The sequence below is a fragment of the Arachis hypogaea genome, chromosome 13, assembly GCF_003086295.3.
Source record: "Arachis hypogaea cultivar Tifrunner chromosome 13, arahy.Tifrunner.gnm2.J5K5, whole genome shotgun sequence".
NCBI classification, from domain to species: domain Eukaryota; kingdom Viridiplantae; phylum Streptophyta; class Magnoliopsida; order Fabales; family Fabaceae; genus Arachis; species Arachis hypogaea.
Genome location: NC_092048.1, coordinates 7,957,139 through 7,976,617, shown reverse-complemented (window position 1 = coordinate 7,976,617; position 19,479 = coordinate 7,957,139).

Genomic DNA, 19,479 nt, shown 5'->3' with positions numbered 1-19,479 from the left:
AACGTCGCGTCTGTTAGAGGTTTCGTGTTTACACGTGGGGAGCAGTTACATTGGTAACGGCACGTTTCATTAATGGCCGCGTCGTTTTACCATTATGTCCCTCACATGTTTATAAATACTCTTCCCTCTCTTTTCTCTATCTTCTTTTGTCTTCTGAAAATTACTTACCTGTCGTCCTTACTCCTTTCAAAGAGAAGCTTTTTTGCCTTCCTTCTTGGAGCGCTTTGCTGCTGTACCTACTCGTCCCTACTTTTATATACAAAGGTTAGCCTTTTTCTTTCTTCTCTTTATTATTGAATGCTCTACTTTGCATTTTTAGAGGAGTTTTGGTGTGTTCGTAACGAGTCTGTCTGTAGGCCTAGTGATTCTGTTTTCTTGCTTTGATCTTTTAGAGACCCTGTTTTTTTATCTCCTTTCCGTTTTTCTTTGTAGGTTTCGTTGTCTTTTTACCTACGTCTTTTTAATTGTAAAAGATGTCTTCTCTTGAGTCTCTTTCATAATGGGTGGATGTTACTGTTCTGGAGGAGAGTCCTTTAGTAGATACAGACTATCTTACCGACCTCCGTACCCACCATAGGCTTTGTAGTGATGAGGCTGATGAACCTAAGTATGAGTTGGTTGCCCCGGGTCCTGAAGACTGAGTTTGTTTTGGGAGGATTTCTGATTCTGACCCCCATTTCCTTTTTATGTACGACTGCCTTTTTACTCGCCTGGGGGTTTCTTTCCCCTTTTCTGATTTTGAGATGGTGGTTTTGAATCACTTCCGAGTTGCCCCTACACAGCTCCATCCCAACTCTTGGGGGTTTATGAGGATTTACCAGCTCGTAAGCCGAGAGTTAGACTTCCCATCTTCCTTAAAAATCTTTTTCTATCTTTTTCATCTGACTAAGCCCTTTAGTGGGCAAAATAATAAGCAACAATGGGTGTCTTTCCGGACTATTCAAGGTTGGAAAGTTTTCTCCTTGTTTGACGAGTTTTTCCATGATTTCAAGAATTTTTTTCTAAAGTCCTAGCAGTAGATGGTCACCATCCTTTCTTTCTTGATGAAGATTCCAACCCCCTCTTTCCTCTGTACCGGCTGAAGGCTTCTCCTGTAGATAAGTACAGCCTAGATGATTTGGATGAAGTTGAGGAGGCCATAGTAGGGTTCTTCCGTGAAGGTTGGGGGAGAGCCCCTTACTTGGATACTAAAAAGTTTCTTCAAGGGTTTTCGAGTTTTGTGTGGACCCAATTAGGTAGCTTTGTTGTTGTTTTTGATAACTCTGACTTGTAATCTTCCGATTTGCAGTCTTCCGACTTGTAGACTAACTCTTTGTTTTCAACTTTTCAGAGATGGCAAAGAAAGGATCCAGCGCCTCTTATCAGAAGGTCCAAGAGGCCAAGAGGAGGTCTCGGGCTTGGGTTGATGCTGCCAGGGCTACCGGCGTTCCTCTTCCTCCTCCTCCTCCTCCTCCTCCTCCTCGTGATCTAGGGACCTTCTCTCTCCCAATTATGGTAACTTCTACCCCTGCCTTTTCTCTTCCTCCTCCCCCTTCCCCAGTCCAACCTCCCCTTGAACCCGAGAAGAAGAAGCGCAAGACCTCAGGGTCTAGTTCTTCTTCTGGGGACTCTAGTTTTGATGGACCCAAATTTATTTGGAACCACATCTTCCCCCATACAACAATTAGTATGGACGATGCTTCCGTTCGAAACCATCTTAACATTATGGTTTATAGGAGTGTTAGGATTGTTGGGGTGTGCACAAAGCTTCTTGATATTCTGGGCAGAGCTCCCCTTAGCTCTTGGGGTTCTACCCAAAAGGTTGAGGAGTTAGAGGGGAGGATTGTCCTTTATCAGGAGGAAGAGAGGAGGCTTAAGGAAGAAGTCGCCGAGCTGAAGGAGGAGAAGACCCATATTCAAGAGAGGGAGAAGAAGTTGATGGGCCAGTGCGCTATGGCGGAGGGCCTTAAAGAGAAGGCGGAGCAGAACTATGTCCGTCTCTTTGGGGAGAACATTGATATGAAGCGTGAGCTGGCAAGAGGTTGGGAGGCCTATCAGGACCTGGAGGATTCAGTGGCTGAGAGTTCGGAGGAGGCCTGAAGGATTTTTAAGGAACAGGTCGGAGTTATCGCCCCTGATCTGGACCTTTCTCCTCTTGAACCTGATAAAATTGTAGTGAATGGTGCCATTGTCTCTCCTCCTCGTCTTGAGACAGACTCCGATCTGAAGATCCGTGGACAAAGACTTATAGAGTCTCCTCCTCGTAAGGATTTACAAGAGGGGTCTCAGCTGACGTCTTCAGATGCTCCGACCCCTGCTACTGAAGAGGCTGCTCCGTCTTCCCCTGCTGCAGATCCGACTTCTCTTCCCGCTAGTGACTCCAATCCCTCTTCAACCTAATTGATTTGAGCTACTTGGGATCCGGCTTGTGGGCCCCTTTTATGAACACTTTTATTATTTTGTTGCTTGTGGTGGTTACTTGACTCTTCCTAGACTTCTATGACCGTAAACAAAAATACGTTTAACATTTGCCCTTTTTTTGATAAGGGTTTTTAGATTAATTGGCGCGTGCATGCTTTTTGCGATTTTTCCTTTGTTAGATTTTTTTGTAAAAAACCCCTTTTGACCTTTTTTGGAAAACCCTTTTATCTGGGCAGGCTATGTTTGAATTTTTCAAAGACTTTGAGACAGCTTCTGCTTTTATTTTTTATGGTTTTCCTTTTATCTCTTTTTTGTTTTCCTCATAAATTCAAATTTTTCTATTTGAATTGTTCATAACTTAGGTTACTTTTGCGATGCATTTCAGTTCTTCTCGGTTCTTCCGATTTGTGGGTCGCAATATTTTTGAGTTATCATGATATGCTTTTATAACCTCTTTACACCGACTTGTACCTCGTCATTTTATCCTGCTGACCACGTAGGTCGGGCATGGGATTTTTACGTTTTGTCGAGGTTAAGTCAGTGCGTTTCGTAGAGAAAAAAATAATTAATGAAATTTATAAAGAGATGTAGAGGAAGATCTTTATTTATTGATGAAGGTATTTTTTGCTACTAAGGAGTTTAAAAATTGTTGCCCCTTAGCCTCCACTTTGATGCCTCGTTAAAACCCCCTTCAGGAAAACCCTTTTTTGGGAAAAAACCATGAATTTGGGAAAAAGAGTACACCATGGAGTGGAGTTCGCTTTTAACTATAGTACTTTTTCATATTACAAGCATGCCACGACCTAGGTAACTCAATGTCGTTCAAGTCAGTCACCTTGTAGTAACCTTTCCCTAAAACTTTACTTATTTTATATGGTCCTTTCCAGTTGGCAGCAAGCTTTCCATCTCCAGACTTGTTAACTCCAATGTCGTTTCTGATCAAGACCAAGTCATCTGGGGCGAAGCTTCTTCGAATGACTTTCTTGTTGTATCTGTTCGTCATCCTTTGTTTTAGTGCTACTTCTCTTATCTGGGCTTGTTCTCGGACTTCGGGAAGTAGCTCAAGTTCTTCTTTGTGCCCCTGTACGTTGCCAACCTCGTTGTAGAAGCTCACCCTTAGACTTTGCTCATTGAATTCAACTGATATCATAACTTCTATGCCATAAGCAAGTCAAAAGGGTGTTTCCCCTGTGGCAGACTGAGGTGTAGTCCGATATGCTCATAATACTTGAGGGAGTTCCTCGGCCCATGCTCCCTTTACTTCTTCTAACCTTTTCTTTAACACTGCTAGTATAACCTTGTTTGCTGCCTCGGCTTGCCCATTTGCTTGTGGATGCTTCACCGAGGTGAACTAATGCTTGATCTGCATGCTGACTACCAGGTTTTTGAAGGAAGAGTCGGTGAATCGAGTGCCATTATCAGTGGTGATGGAGTGGGGTACCCTGATAAACCCCTATTTTATGATGTATTTTGTGGTCAATTGAGTGTTTTTATCAATCCTTCACCCATTTATTCATGTAAATTGCATGGTTTTACTATTCCTTCCTTATTTTATGAGATATGTGAAAATATGTTTCCTATGCTTTAAAAATATTAAAATTAATTATCTTTTATTACCATTCGATGCCGTGATTTGTGTGTTAAGTATTTTCAGGTTTCATAGGGCAGGAATGGCTTAGAGGACAGAAAGAAAACATACAAAAATGGAAGGAAAGCATAAAAATGGAGTTTTGAAGAAAAGGCAGCGACGCGCACGCGTGGACGACGCGGACGCGTGCCTAGTGCAAAATGGCAGCGACGCGTACATGTGACCCACGCGCACGCGTGACGGACGCCACGTGCAGAAATCTACAGAAAACGCCCTCAGCAATTTCTGGGCCCTTTTTTGGCCCAAATCCAAGCCAGAAACACAGAATATAAGCCAGAGAATGGGGGAATCAAAGGGAACAATTGATAATACTTTCATAATTCACAATTTTAGGTTTTAGATGTAGCTTTTAGAGAGAGTGGCTCTCTCCTCTCTCTTAGGATTTAGGATTAGGATTAGGATTTAGGATTTCTATTATGATTAGGCTACTTCTCTTCATTCCAGGTTCAATGTTCCTTTAATTTATTTTCTAGTTTTATTTATTCTATTACTTTAATTGTGATTTATCTTTTCAAATTGGCTTATGAACCTTCCATGTTAGATTTGAATATTCTATTTAATATTATTTGAGGTATTTCAAATTTATGATTGTTTTATCCTATTTTTAATGCTTTCAAATTAATTTAGATTTATTTTCTCCTTTTGGATTTGGTTAAGTAATTGGTAACCGGAGCTTAATGTGCTGGACTTGTGAGGTTGGCCCAATCGTCTGAAGGAGGAGGCCTCCGACTTGGTTTGCATCTGGGAGCAGCCGTCCGACTTGTACGTATGAGGAGAAGGAGGGTGGTACTTGCAAGGACACTCCGATGCCTAAGTCAGCAAAGGGTTTTACAGGTTTAAAGAGTATTGGAACTTAAATATACCTGAGGGGTGTCAGTGTATTTATAGTGGTGATCCAATAACTACCGTTGGAGTAGTTCCACCTTTTGAGGTGGATAACCGTCCCTTTATCTTAAGGAGGTTGAGATATGGCTCATGGAAGTGGGTTGAGAGATTTTAGGGGCAGTTACTTATTTGAATAAGTGATATCTGTTAACTATCCTCAAAACCTGACTTCTTGGGAGTGAAGCGTGCGTAGTAGAACCCAACTTCTTTAAGGGAGATCAGTTGTCAAAGGACAATCTTTAAATTGGACCTTTTTAGTTTGCTTAGTCTTAGGCTTTAGTGTTGAGTCATGGTATGAACAACTGTTATCGTTGAATTCAAAGAGACAGATGGCACATTGAGCGTACTTCTTCTCCTTGTGGAGATCCTTGACGGACGAATAAGGGAAGGTGGGAAATTTGTCGAAGAGGTAAGCAATGGTGATGTGGGTGGTGGATTAGAGATGATGATTGTGGTGATGGTCTAAGGAATTAGAGATGAAAATGGATATATGAGGATGATGACGATGATGATGTGAGAGTTAGTGACAATGCTACAGTAATATTAATTGTGCCACATCAATAATTTGACTGTTGACTCATGTCAAAAATAAGCTGGAAAATTAGTATGTCATTCCAAAATCAATCTAAAAAATTAAATAAGTAGAATTAAAATCTCAAGAGCCAAAAAAAAAGAAAAATATCGTAACAATTTGATCATCACGACGAATTCACATGTATGTTTCTAAGGAAACAGCACTATATATTGCTTTCTATTAAATAATAATAATAATAATACATATTTATTTATTTATTGATTGATTTCAAATAGTTTAATAAGCAGAATTAAAGTAAATAGTATTATTGTAATATTTTTTGTATTAATCCTGTATTTTGCTTAAATTTAAGGTAAAAAAGAAGAAGCCACATTTTAGCTGGGGCCAAATGATTAATTGCAATTTAACCAAACACACCCCGCAAAGTCTATATTACGTATACTAAACGATTATGAATATTGATACTGTTTTTTGAATAGACTATTGCAAGACTTTCATTTTGAAAACCTTTAACAAATGGATTAAATATATATGAATTGACATAATAATTTATACTATATATTATTGTGTGTATGGTGTCCATAATTATGTTAGTTTTTTCTAAAATAAAAGAGCCCTGCATAATGAAACAAAAAAAGATAAATCAAAATAAAATAGTTCTTTTATTGTTAAAGTCATATTTTTTTATATTAAAAAATATTATTAAAGAATAAAAAATATTATTTTAATTTTATTAAAAAAAATTGATAGAATAACCGTCATAATTACTATAGTATAAACAGCAGCATAGCATGTACTTTTATACTATACATGTATGTTAGATATGAGTATAATGTATATCAGACAATCTCTTTTTCTCTAATTGTTTCTTATTTCGGATTAGGCCTAAGTTTACGGGACACAATTTGAAAGGCCTAAATAATTTGTCATAAAAACACGTGGAACAAAGGCCCAAGAAGCAAACATGAAACAGGATTTTGGGGAACTTAGAATCTTTTAAATTAAGGTTTAACTATTCTGTTGATATCTGAAATTTTATTAAGTTTATAATTAAATTTTTATAATTAATTTTTTATATTAAAAATATTAAAATTAATAAAATATAATTTTTATTATATATTTTAAAAAAAATATTTTATTATTTTTAAAATTTTTTATTCTATAAAAATTTAAGTATAAAATTAAAAATAATATAAAAATTTAATAAAAAAATATAAAACTAAGTTATAAATTTAATAAAATTAAAATGACGAATAAAATAATTAAACATTATATGAGTAATATCCTAGGTAAATTTTCAAAAATTGTGGCATCAAATAGATTTGCGTCCAACAAAATTAAGAAGTTCGACTCTAACCTCCTTTATTATAAGTCAAATAGATCTTCAATATTATTTGACCTCGGTTAAGACTAACTGAGATATACTATATGAAAATTAACGACCTAACATGTTCAGTTAAGTGAGAGGTATCAGTTGCACAAAAATTTGATCTTTATCTAATGTGAATAATTTTGTCTCTATTCGGAGTATTACTCACCTTAAAATAATGACTCAAAGTAGCGTGTAAAACAATTCTAAGTACATATAATTAATATTACGAATAGAATCATGACGCTTGTTAAAAAGAAAAACTGTTACTATAAAAGGTAAGAGAGAACTAAAGAAGATAAATAAGATTATCACAGTCATTATACACAAACTAACGTAAGTATCAAAATATCTTTACAGATACTTTGTATTAACTTTTTATTTTTTGTAATTTGTTAGATTGATAGCAGACAAGATAAAGTGGTAAAAAAAGCTGACAAGAAAATCATTTATTTTATTAACTTGATCTTTTGTCTGAGCTTTACAAGAAGTGATTTTGGCCGTTGATATTCTGAGCTACAGATTTACAAAAGAAATTTAGAAAGAATTAATTTCGTCTTGAGTTGAGTTGTTCACCTGATTTGTATTAGTAGGCTGAGTTAATATAAAATATCATCAAACAAAATGATAATTTGTATATTTTATGTAAGAAAGGTATTAAAACTGTATAGCACTTATTTGTTATTTGTAAGTACTCTTTGTAGGTATGGTATACATAGATTACGGATGTTGGATAGGAGTGGACTATCCCACATATCTTAAAAAATCACTTTAAGAGTTGAAGGACCATACCTTTAAAAAAAGAGTTGTATAAGTATTGGTTAGTTAAATTTTTTTTAATAATATAAAATATTTGGTTACATAAAAATGATATCATATTACAGAATAAGATAACAAACGTGATAGATTGTGTTACTCAATTATTTTATTATGTTAAAAAGTGGTGTGATAGTTAATTTATGTTGTTAATGGTTATGAAAAAAATGACATACATTTTGAGTTGAGCTCATGTTGTTAATAACAGATTGTATTGCTCGATTATTTTATTGATCATACTTTATCTTTGTCAATTATAACTCTACTTTGAGTGTTGAGTTTTTTTTTTTTTTTTTTTAATACTCCCAACGAACACATACATACACACACATGGTGTTATATTGGCGTTCGTTTAATTTGCATGCTTGTGTTGATTAGTAGACAAAAGATGCGCAGACCACGGTGTGCTTGATAGAGAGCGAAAATTATTGAAAATGGAAATAAATATCTTTGTCTATGGTGAGATCTTTCCTTATTCTCTGTGGCCTGTAATCACTGTATCTTGTATTTTACTCCACGTTGCTTTTATCCCTGTTCGCAATTTAATTGAATGGTTCATTATCACTGTTAAACTTTTTCAGGTAAAGGTAAAAAAAAAAAAAACAAAAAAACAAAAAAAGAGTATATTGGTCTACCCAAAAAAAAATGTATCATAACATTTTTCCAACTTTATTTGCTTTTGGCTATTTACAATTATGTTTAATAATATATAATGTTAAAAATGCATTAATAATTAGCTAGTTGTGCAAATAATTTAAATAATAAAATAATAAATATAATAAATATATTTATATATATTAAATAAAACTTTAACTTTTGTGTGCTTTAATTTTTTGTACTTTTTAAGTGCTTAATTTGAGTAAATTATTGGTATTTCATCGTTATAACTTGCTTTATATGAAGAATTCAAACAAGAAAATTTATTTATTAGATATATAATATGTGATATAAATTTAATTTTAATAAATTATCGGTTAAAATAGTTTTACACATTCGTCTAATTACATAATATTATATTAGTAAAAATAACTACTTTTAAAATTTATTGTATAAATGATCATCCAAAAAAATATATATAATTAAATGACGGTATAAAATATTTTATACTATTAATATATTAAAATTAAATTCTACATGATATATGTTATGTTTCAAGTATTTTCCTAAGGTATAATTAATCTGAATTCTTGGTAGAGTTTGTAATCCAAATTTAAGTGTTGAATCTAAGCTATAATTCAGCTAGAAAATTCTTCCAAAAGATCTTCAATAGTCGTTGGCAGTCGAAGGTGAGGTGTATCATGTATCTACAAAAGAAACCTATATATGGTTAAACAGAACTTTTAAAATTTATCCGATTCATTTTGTTTATCGTATAGTTCATTTTTACAAGCGATAAAGTAATTTTTATTTATAAAAAAATATTTTGATCCTTAACTTTTTTATTTTGGAACACTACAACAAAAACGTCATTTAGCGGCGGTTCCTGGAGCCGTTAGCGGCGGTTTTGAACCGCCGCAAAATATTTCGCGGCGGTTTCATGAAACGCCGGAAGATAGGGCGCGGCAAAACGGATAGTGGCAGTTTTAGTCAACCGCTGGAATAACCGGTTACAAACCGCCGCTAAATGTCGAACGGGAAGAAAACATATTATAGTTTTGCGGCAGTTTGAAACCGCCGCCAAATTTAAATTTTCCATTAAATCCCAATCCATAGTTATTAGAATAATATCAACTCTATGTAAACCTTTCACAAATGAAGAAGGCAGGGCTCGAACCTGGAAGAAGGAAAAACTTTAACAATGTCATGTTACCACCAAGCCAAATGACTCTTCGATATATATAGCGCTAATAATTATATAGATGATTGATTGGTTTTCATATAAAAATATTTTTATTCTATTTAGTATTTAATTTTGAATTTAGTTATTATGAATTCTTATATCTAAGAATACAAGTTAAGATTGTTATTAAAAAAATTTTAAATTTTTTATTTTAATAAATGCTCAACAAATCATTAAAATAAAAATTTTAAAATTTAAAATTATAATTTTGGTAAAATTATAAAGTTTTGAATTTTTAATGACTTGTGGAAAATATTTTTAATTATTATTTTTCGCTAGGTCAATACAATGTTGGAGAGAAATTTTGATTTTTTATTATAAGAGTTACGTTGATTCCCTTAATTTAATGATTTGGGTCGCAGGTTTACATGTTTATCTACTCTTAGAGTTTCCTGATTTATGTTTAGTAAGGCATAACTTTAAAGAAGAGTAACTTTAATATATGCTCGTTACAACTTTATTTTAACTTTATAAAATCAGCTATGACTATATTTTCTTATTTTATATTTATGTTTGAATGCAAATTTAAATGACAATAAAGTAAACGAGGAAATCTTATTAGTAAATTTGTTCACATGAGTTAACATATATAGCTTATTTAATTTGTGAAATTTTTTACGTAAAACGGATCTAAAAAAAGTGTTACGAAATTAAGTAACAATGATTAAACCATATGTAGGCTAAAATAGTAGTCTTAAATTAACTAGATTATATCCAGATAGTTATTATTAAAGGAATGGAGCTACTTAGATAAAGACGCTTAAAAAGTCTTTTTTTAAAGATGTTTTTAAGTAATTAAAATTCAATACATATAATTGATTAAACTATGTTATTTTTATCAAAATTAGATCAGATAAATTGATTTGGCCAAAAAATCAATAAATTATACCTTAAACCGGTCTAAATTTATTTTTTTATTAAAAATAATTACAATATTTCTATTATAAAAATTGACTAAAATATTCTTATATATATATATATATATATATATATATATATATATATATATTTAATATTCCTAAATTTTAATATTTTTTCCTTTTTTTGTATCGTTATAGGGTTAGAATTTAAGATTTTTAAAATTAAAAAAATATATATAATAAAAATATTTTACTCATTTTCTATAATAAGATTATTGTAGTCATTTTCTATAAAAAATATTAATTTAAATCGGTTCAAGGTTTGGTTTATCAATTTTTTGACCAAATCAATTTGTCTGATCTTTGACAAAAATAATAACAAACATCTTTAAAAAAGACGTTTTAAGCATCTTTATCGGGCTGTCTCCCTTAAAGGAAACCAATAAAATATGTCGTTATACGCATTTTGCGGCGGTTGGAATAAAAACCGCTGCAAAATGTAACATGACAAGTCACTTGACGTTACAGATAGCGGCGGTTCGCTGAAAAACCGTCGCCAAATACAATCCTGATTGAAGCATCGTCGCTAACCGCTGCGATATGCGCCGCAATATTTCATTTGGCGGCGGTTCAAGAAAAACCGCCGCTAAATATAATCCTGATTCCAGCCTCATCTATAACCGCTGTGATATGCGCCGCAATACAAAACCGTCGCAAAATTTCCACCGCTATCTGCCGGATTTGTTGTGGTGGAATAATATGATATCTCTATTAAAAAATTCGTTAAATAATAATAAAAATTAGTTTTGTAAGATGTTTTATTTATATTTTTGTAGGGGTTTAAAACCTCTACAAAATACAAATAAAATTTCTACAAAATTAATTTTTGTTATTATTTAACAATTTTTTTTAACAAAAAAATCATATTGTTCTAAAATAAAAAGATTGAGAACTGAAATATCTGTTTTTTTAGACAGAAATCGCATTATCTTTTATAAAAATGGACAAAGACCGGATTAGATCTTTACTCTTTTGTTTATTTAGAGGTAAAAGATTATTTACATAACCATTTAGGAGATGAGCTAAGTTATTATTAGTATTTATGTCGTGACAGTTTGGTTACTATATATGTCGATATAAATTACAAAATGATAATGCTAGAAAGATAAAAAAAATTATTTTTTACATACAAACATTTTTTTCATACAAGCTTTTACAAGTCATTTATATTCACGCGCTTGGTGCTGTTACTATCTTCTTCTTTTTTATTATTGTCGTCATTAACACCTCCTCTTCCTCCTCCTCTTCTTCCTCCTTCTTTTTTGATTGAAATTTCTTCTTTTCTATTTATTGTTTTGAATCCAGTCAAGTGACTGAAGTGTGGTTCAATTCAGAAGAAAAAAATGTAGCATTAAAGGAAATATTTTTCTGTATTTACAGTAAATTTGAGTGTAACACGGAGATATTTGAGGGTAACACGAAGATATTTGGGTGTATTTTAAGAATTTTGGGCGTATTTTTATTCTGATAAGTTCTGCATAATTCAAAACTCTTCCTCTTCCTCCTCCTCCTCATCTTTTACTGCTTTTTTTTATTATCATCACCATCTTCTTCTTCTTTTTTTCTTATTTATCTTTTTCTTTTTATTTTACCTTCTCAAGTTTTTTCTTATTTTACTCTCTTAACAAGAATAAAAACAAAAAAGAAGAAGAAACACATAATACTACAAAATTACTTCGAAGAAGATAAACTTACATTCATTTAATTAAAAGAAAGAAAGAAATAAAGAAAAGAAGAAGAAAAAGATGCAGCATTAGAAGAAATATTTTTCTGTTTTTGCAGCAAATTTAGGTGTAACACGAAGATATTTGAGTGTAACACGAAGATATTTGGGTATATTTTTATTCTGATAAGTTCTGGATAATTCAGAACCCTTCCTCTTCCTCGTTCTCATCTTCTACTACTTCTTATTCCTCATCTTCTTATTTTGCTTTCTTATAATTCTTTTTGGGAGAAAAAATCAAACAAAAAAAATATAATATTACAAAATCAATAGAAAGAGAAGGAGAAAAAAATGTAACACCAATAACAACAATAAAAAGAACCACGATGAGGATGAAAACACGAAAAAGAAGAAGAAGAAATGCGCATTTTATTAATGAGGAGGAATATAAAGAAAAAGGAGAAGAAGAAGAAAGAGCAGGAAAAAGAACGTAGAATACAAATGTTAAAGAAGAACCGTTTCTTATTTCGCGCTATTCAAAGTTGAGGAAGCGCGTGTTTACACGCTCTTTAAATTAAGAGTTGTTTTTGTTGGGTTTAGACTGATTTGTATAAATTTATATGCCAAAAAAATTTGTATGTATAATAAATCTAAAAAAAATTAAAATTTATCTTATTTATTATTTGTTAATTGGTATATAATTAATAGATATTAAATAAAATGAACTCTGATTAATTTTAGTTATTTTTATTATTAAATATTTTAAATATTAAATTAATTATTAATATATTTATATATAAATATATATAATTTAGTATATTTTTAATATATATTTTATACTAATGACTGATTTACGATATATCTCACATGATTAATGTCGATAATAATAGTTATTAAATTTGTATTATTATTACAATTTCGAAACAAATGATTATATTAAGACAAACAAAATTATATTATAATTCTTATAGCATGACATAGTGAAATAATGCATATAGTGTAGATTTTATTACATTGTATATTAATATATTATAAATATCTGCCAAAGTTAGTTGCATGATTCAACCAACGCTAGCTAACTCAAAACAACGAACAACCACGTGTCCACGAAATTGAAACGTGGATGGGCGAAGGTTGTTCGTATTGTTCCATCATATCTACCTAAACGGAAATGGTTTGAGGACAATAAAATTAATTTAAATCAGTTAAAAATTATTTTATTTTATATTTATTAATTATTTTTAAAATAAATATATAATATTAAATATAATAAATATATAATTTTAGATATTATAAATATTAAAAAATAAAAAAATTTTATATTATTATCTATTTAATATTATTCATAAATAAATACATATAAATATTATTATTTTTATTTTTGGCAATTTATATATTTAAAAAAAAAATGATAGAAAGCTACTAGAATTTATTAATTTTTGTTAATATTTAGTCTAGTAATCCAACCACATACTTTATCTTATATTTTTAAACATTAATAATTAAACTCCGTTAGGAAGACATTAAAAAATCTTGATAATGTATAAAATGAGTTTTGAATTTGGTTCAATACAACCATCCCAATCCTAATTTATCAATAGAATCTACCCAAACACTCTCTTCTCCCTCCCCCAACTGTATGCTACCCCCATCCCACCGCGTTAGAAGCTCGCTCACCGGCCATCAAACAACCATCCACATAGTTATTAAAATAATCATCTGACTATCTAGTGAAATGACTATATAACATTTGTTAATTGTATATACTTAAACTGAATAAAATAAAATAATCATCCAATTAAGAATTAAAATAACCATCAACATACTTAGTAAATTAACCATCTAGCATCTAAATTCGTCAGTCTTCAACCACCTCGAAGTGAAGTACAGCATCAGCAACAACCCGGACACAAAATTAATTTTTCCTCTCTATCGGCCTCTCCACGAAATCCCCTCCCTTCCCTTTAGAATCGTCAATCCGAACACATGACAAACACCAAGCCGGAGAGGAGAACCAGGGGGCTCTTGTGGCTGCCACTGCCGTTGGCCTTTCCAACGTGTGCTACGACAAGGGCGAGGAGGATCCAGGCCGCGACGTCGTTGAAAGCGGCGACGACCATGGCGGTTTTGGACTGCGCAACGGATGCAACATGCGTGAAGGAGTGTCTTCATCGGATGTTTTCGGACAGTTAGATGGCATCGAGTTGCGTTCTGGATGGTGGATGGTGGTGATCTTCGCTGCGTCAGTTCGGAGATAGTAAAAGAGATTGCCGAAGAGGAAGAAGCTGCAGCACGTTCTTCGCACGCGCAAAATGAAAAAGTACGTAACTTCTGCATAACAAAATTCTTATGTTTTTAAAATTTAAAATTTGAAATGGTTAAGAATTAATTATTAAATGATTATAATTTTAATTTTATTCCGATTGTATACGTTATACACTAAATATTTTGTCTATTTATATTTTTTTTAAATAATTAACTGATGACCGAAAATAATAAATTTTAATGATTTTTTAGTATTTTTCTATTTTTAATTTAACTAGAGCTAAGATGAAGGAAAGCAACATATATAAGATGATGAGTTGACGAAGACAATACTGTTGTCCGGATAAGCATACTTGTAAGTATAACCATATTTGAAGGAGCAAAATTATATACATGTCATGGAGAGTTGGCTCATTATATTTTTTTTTTCCCGTAAAATTTTAACGTTTATTTGTGCAAGCAGAGCACTCATCAATACCACTTGACACTTGCTTGTGCATGCAACTTGAAAACATATGTGGAGTTGCAGATTTCTTGGTGGCATTCATGGTTAGGAATTAGTGCCATTACCATACACAAGATCACGTAACACAAGTATATTGTCTAAGATAAAATGGGCAAAAAAAAGGGGTAATTATCAGTTTTGAATTTTTATTTTTTGGAATTTTTTTTCTCATTATAGTTAAATATTTGTACAAAATATTGTTTTAATAAAAAAAACACAAATCACGGTAACATCTGGTTTCACTTTTAAAGTTTTAGTTATTAATTAAAGAGGAATGTTAGGAGTAGCAACTTTTGTGATTTGTAATAATCAAATAGCCATCAATAATAGTTTTAATTGTGTGAGATTGGTATAAAATTTCATCCAATGACTTATTTTTCTTTACTGGTTACATGCTGAGCAGAATTTAACAAAGTTGCTGGCCTTAAACTTTTCCTTAATTAAATTGTGATTCCGACATAAATTACTACTGCGATTTTGACTACTTAAGTTTTGATAATTATTAGGTCATGAAAATTATTTGAAATCCTAATGTAAGAAAGAAATGTTAAGGATGTAGACTATACATGAAACCAGATCCTAACTAGATAGCTATCAATTCATCAGCATATGTAAACTTGAATCTAACTTCTTGTATTACGTATACGTCTACATATATGTCTACATATACTTATTTTAAAGAATTTTACGCTATTATAAATATGTGACAAAAAATACATGAATTAATATATTTTTAATATAATTTTTTGCAAAAATTTTTTAATTTTTTTATTTGTACTATGTTAAATTTTTTATTTTGAACTCGACAAATATCCAATTATAAATTTTTAGTCATAAACTTATATAATGAAATTACTCATTTAAAAAAAATTAGAATTGATAAAAAAAACATATAATTAATAATTATATCTGTGAGAAGATCCAATATCCATCTTCCAAGAACAATTAATAAACAAGCTAAGTACTACCCAAATGAGAATCTGCTTGAACTCTCATCATAGAAGAAAACTTTACCTTAGATTTCATTTTCTTTATCTTAGAACGAACTAAACGTTAAAATTGGTGGTTCAACCGTTACTGATATGCCAATAGGAGCTAGCAACACAGCACGAGCAATGTATATAGATTGACTAGATTCAACTGACCCATCATTGGTGACGCTTCTTAAGAGGGTCGGATTGCTTCAGCTCTGGAATAGTCATAGAAGGATGGTTCATATATGTAAGAGAAATTTAATTTATCACGTGTGTTATGTCACTTTATTGGGGACCCTGACTCAGTGTTCTTGTTAGGATTGATATGAGCATATATATATATATATATATATATATATATATGGAAAAGTATAGAGTCAGCAACTTTTTTAAATTGGTCAGCATGTAACTAGTAAGGAAAAGTGAGTCATTGGATAAAATCTCACACTAATCTCACACCATTAAAATCATCATTAATGACTATTTGATGGCTACAAATACCAAAAGTTAATAGCCTCCTAGCACTCCTCTATATATATATAAATAGAAAAAGTACTAGTAAACAACTTAATTAGTTAATTTTAAATAAATATAATTAATATTTATTGATTTTATATTTTTTAAAAATAAAATTTAAATAATTATTAATTAACGATAATTAAAAAAATTATAATTAATAATTAATAATAAATTGACTAGTAATTAACTGATTAGATATTACTTACCTAGCAGAATATAGGAAGAAAAATATTAATTTCTTTGACAACACAAAAAAAAAATAATGAAAAAAATAAAAAATAAAGACAAAGGTGGCAAATTATGTTAATGATCCCTTTAGAACCCTACATGCATGACATCATTATATTCATCATATCTGAAGTCAACTTATTGAGAACACGTCCGTCTGCTAGTTAGAAAGATTTTCACAAGGTCTTTCCAAAATTTCAATTAGCAAGAGAATAACAGAGATATAACAGGTTGCATTTTCTACAATGAATGAACAGTATCATAATTATAACAGTTATTTAACTATTCAAATGTTCCGGAAGTAGAGTGATAAGTCACAAATGTTCCATCCAGCAATATCAGGCGTTAGCATTATATGAAAAAAAGAAAAAGAAAAAAAAGTCAAACAACATTATTTTCTTAATGAATATTATTTTACCGACTCTGCATAAAGAAATAATAGATTTTATTTATTTCTTCTTCTTCCATGTGTATGATAAAATAGTAGTTCCGATTATGAAGTCAACTCAAATAAATAAATGGATACTAAACGACAAACCAACATATATACTAACGAACAATGCTAGAGAACTAAAAGGGTATTAGCCAATAACCAGCTAAATATTTTTAGGTGAATCTAAAATCTCTACGAGTTAATATATATATAGATGTTTCTTCTGCTAAGTATCAGAATATTTTTTTTTTCATACTAAATGGATGTTCTTTTATATATTTTTCGAATTTTTTTGTGTTGCAAATGTGAATGTCTTTATTTCTTTAAGAATTTCATATTTTTTTTTAAATTTTATAGATATTTAATTATTTTTACTAAAATATAATTAGATATTTCTTTTGTTAGATATTAAGATGTTTTTTTTTAATATTAAATGAATGTTTTTTTTTATATTTCTGTAATTGTGTAGTTTGCAGTTTCTGGCGCGTTAGGATGTTCAGGACGGGGTAGAAGGTGATCGCACTGGGGCAGCAGCCTCCGGCGTCGGTACGTGCCATATATTCGATGACGTGGAGCGCGTCATCAACGCACTGGAGCTTGCAGAGGCGCGTGATGAGGGAATCGAACGCGTTCTTGCGAGTGACGCCGCGGTTGAGGGTGGATAGGGTTTGAAGGAGGTGGTTGAGGAGGGAAGAGGAGAAGGTTTTGTCGGTGACGAAGTCGAAGGTGGACTTCGTGTTGAAGCAGTTGTCTTGGATGTGCTTGTTGAGGGCGTCGCGGAGAGTATGGAAGTCGCCGGAGAGGTCTGTGTGTGATTGTTGGAGGTTGGTAGATTAATATGAGAGAGAAGAGGAAGGATTTTATAGGTTTTAATTAAGTTTACTTAATCAAAATTTAAAAAATTTAAAATTAATTATTAATATAAATTAATGCGGTTTTATTTAGTTTTTGGCTGATAACCTCTTGGTTCCATATACTTTTCCTATACGAATATATATGAGACCAGCACCTTCAACTTCAACTTGTTACAGTTCTACTCATAGTAATTTCCACTAGCATCTGTGATGGAGATTGAAAACACAGAATTCCTTTTCCTTTAATTAGCTAAGGTATAGCATTCAAGCTTCCAAAATCGCAGCTCTTGAGAGCAGAAAACAACGAGTCTTTCAGTTGAAACACCAATTTATTTTTAACCTCTAAAACGTTGTTATTCTGAAAAATAATTTCCTAAAAAATGTTTTGTTAAGCAACTAATTTGATAGGATATATTAATTTGTTAAGGGCTTATTTGTCGATTAAATTGTCTAACAAAGACAAAACTCACAAGAATATGATATTAAAAGGTCTCAAAATTATATTACAAAAAAATGGTTCATGGAAAAGAAATAATCAGGATTTAAGGAATTTTGAATCCTTTGAATTGATATTCTGAAATTAGCACGTGAAAATAATTGTGAGCCAATAAATATTAAAATATGTATATCGAGTGTAACAAATAGAATAGTGATAGAAGAAAAGTTATTACTCAGGTAAGAGAAAGGAAAAAATGCTACAAAAGAGAATGAAGAACGAAAGGGATAGACATAATCACTAACTAAACAAACTAACTTACGTTTTATTAGAGTGTTTTGTAGGTGCCTTTTCTGCCTTGATCTTGCAGCTGTATGAAGTTACTAGTTCCCCTATTGCAACAAGGTTGGAACTTGGAAGATCGAAAATATAATACTCCGAACAAATACCACGACAGAACAGAAAAAAAAAACGTTTCTAAGTACTAATAAATGGTCATACAAAAGTCCTTTTGGTAGCACCACCACTTAATCCTTCAACACATGTAACAATTACAGAACCAAAAGAATAAACCAAAAAAGAAAAGTAGAATAATTGGCAAGAATTCAGATAATGCAGAAAAATAAGAATATGAGAATTAAGAATAAAAGTTAACCAAAAAATGAAAATATGTATTAGAGCAATATTCCCTTTCAAGTAGGGAATTGACTCCTCTCAATTACAATGTGTATACCGTACATGCCTTTTAACACTGTGCTCCTTCCCTATTTAACAAACTTGTTAATCATAACCACGTAATTAGGGCTGGAAGTGAGCCGAGCTGAGCCGAGCTCACGAAAATTGAGCTTGGCTCACGGCTCGGCTCATTAACAATCGAGCTTATTTCTTAAGCTCAAGCTCGGCTCACCAAAAGCTCACGAGCTGGCTCGAATAAGAGAAACATAGATACATAATCTATAATTTTATATCAATAAATTATAACTTATATATTTTTAAAAATATTTGAAAAGATCAATTTTATATATTTTTTATCTATCAATAAATTATAAATTTTTTATTTATGTCCTATATTAAAATTATATGTAAAAAATAAATATAAATATTAAATAATTAAGATTGTTATATATATATATAATCGAGCCAGCTCACGAGCTAATGAGCTGAGCTTATCCAAGCTCAAGCTCGGCTC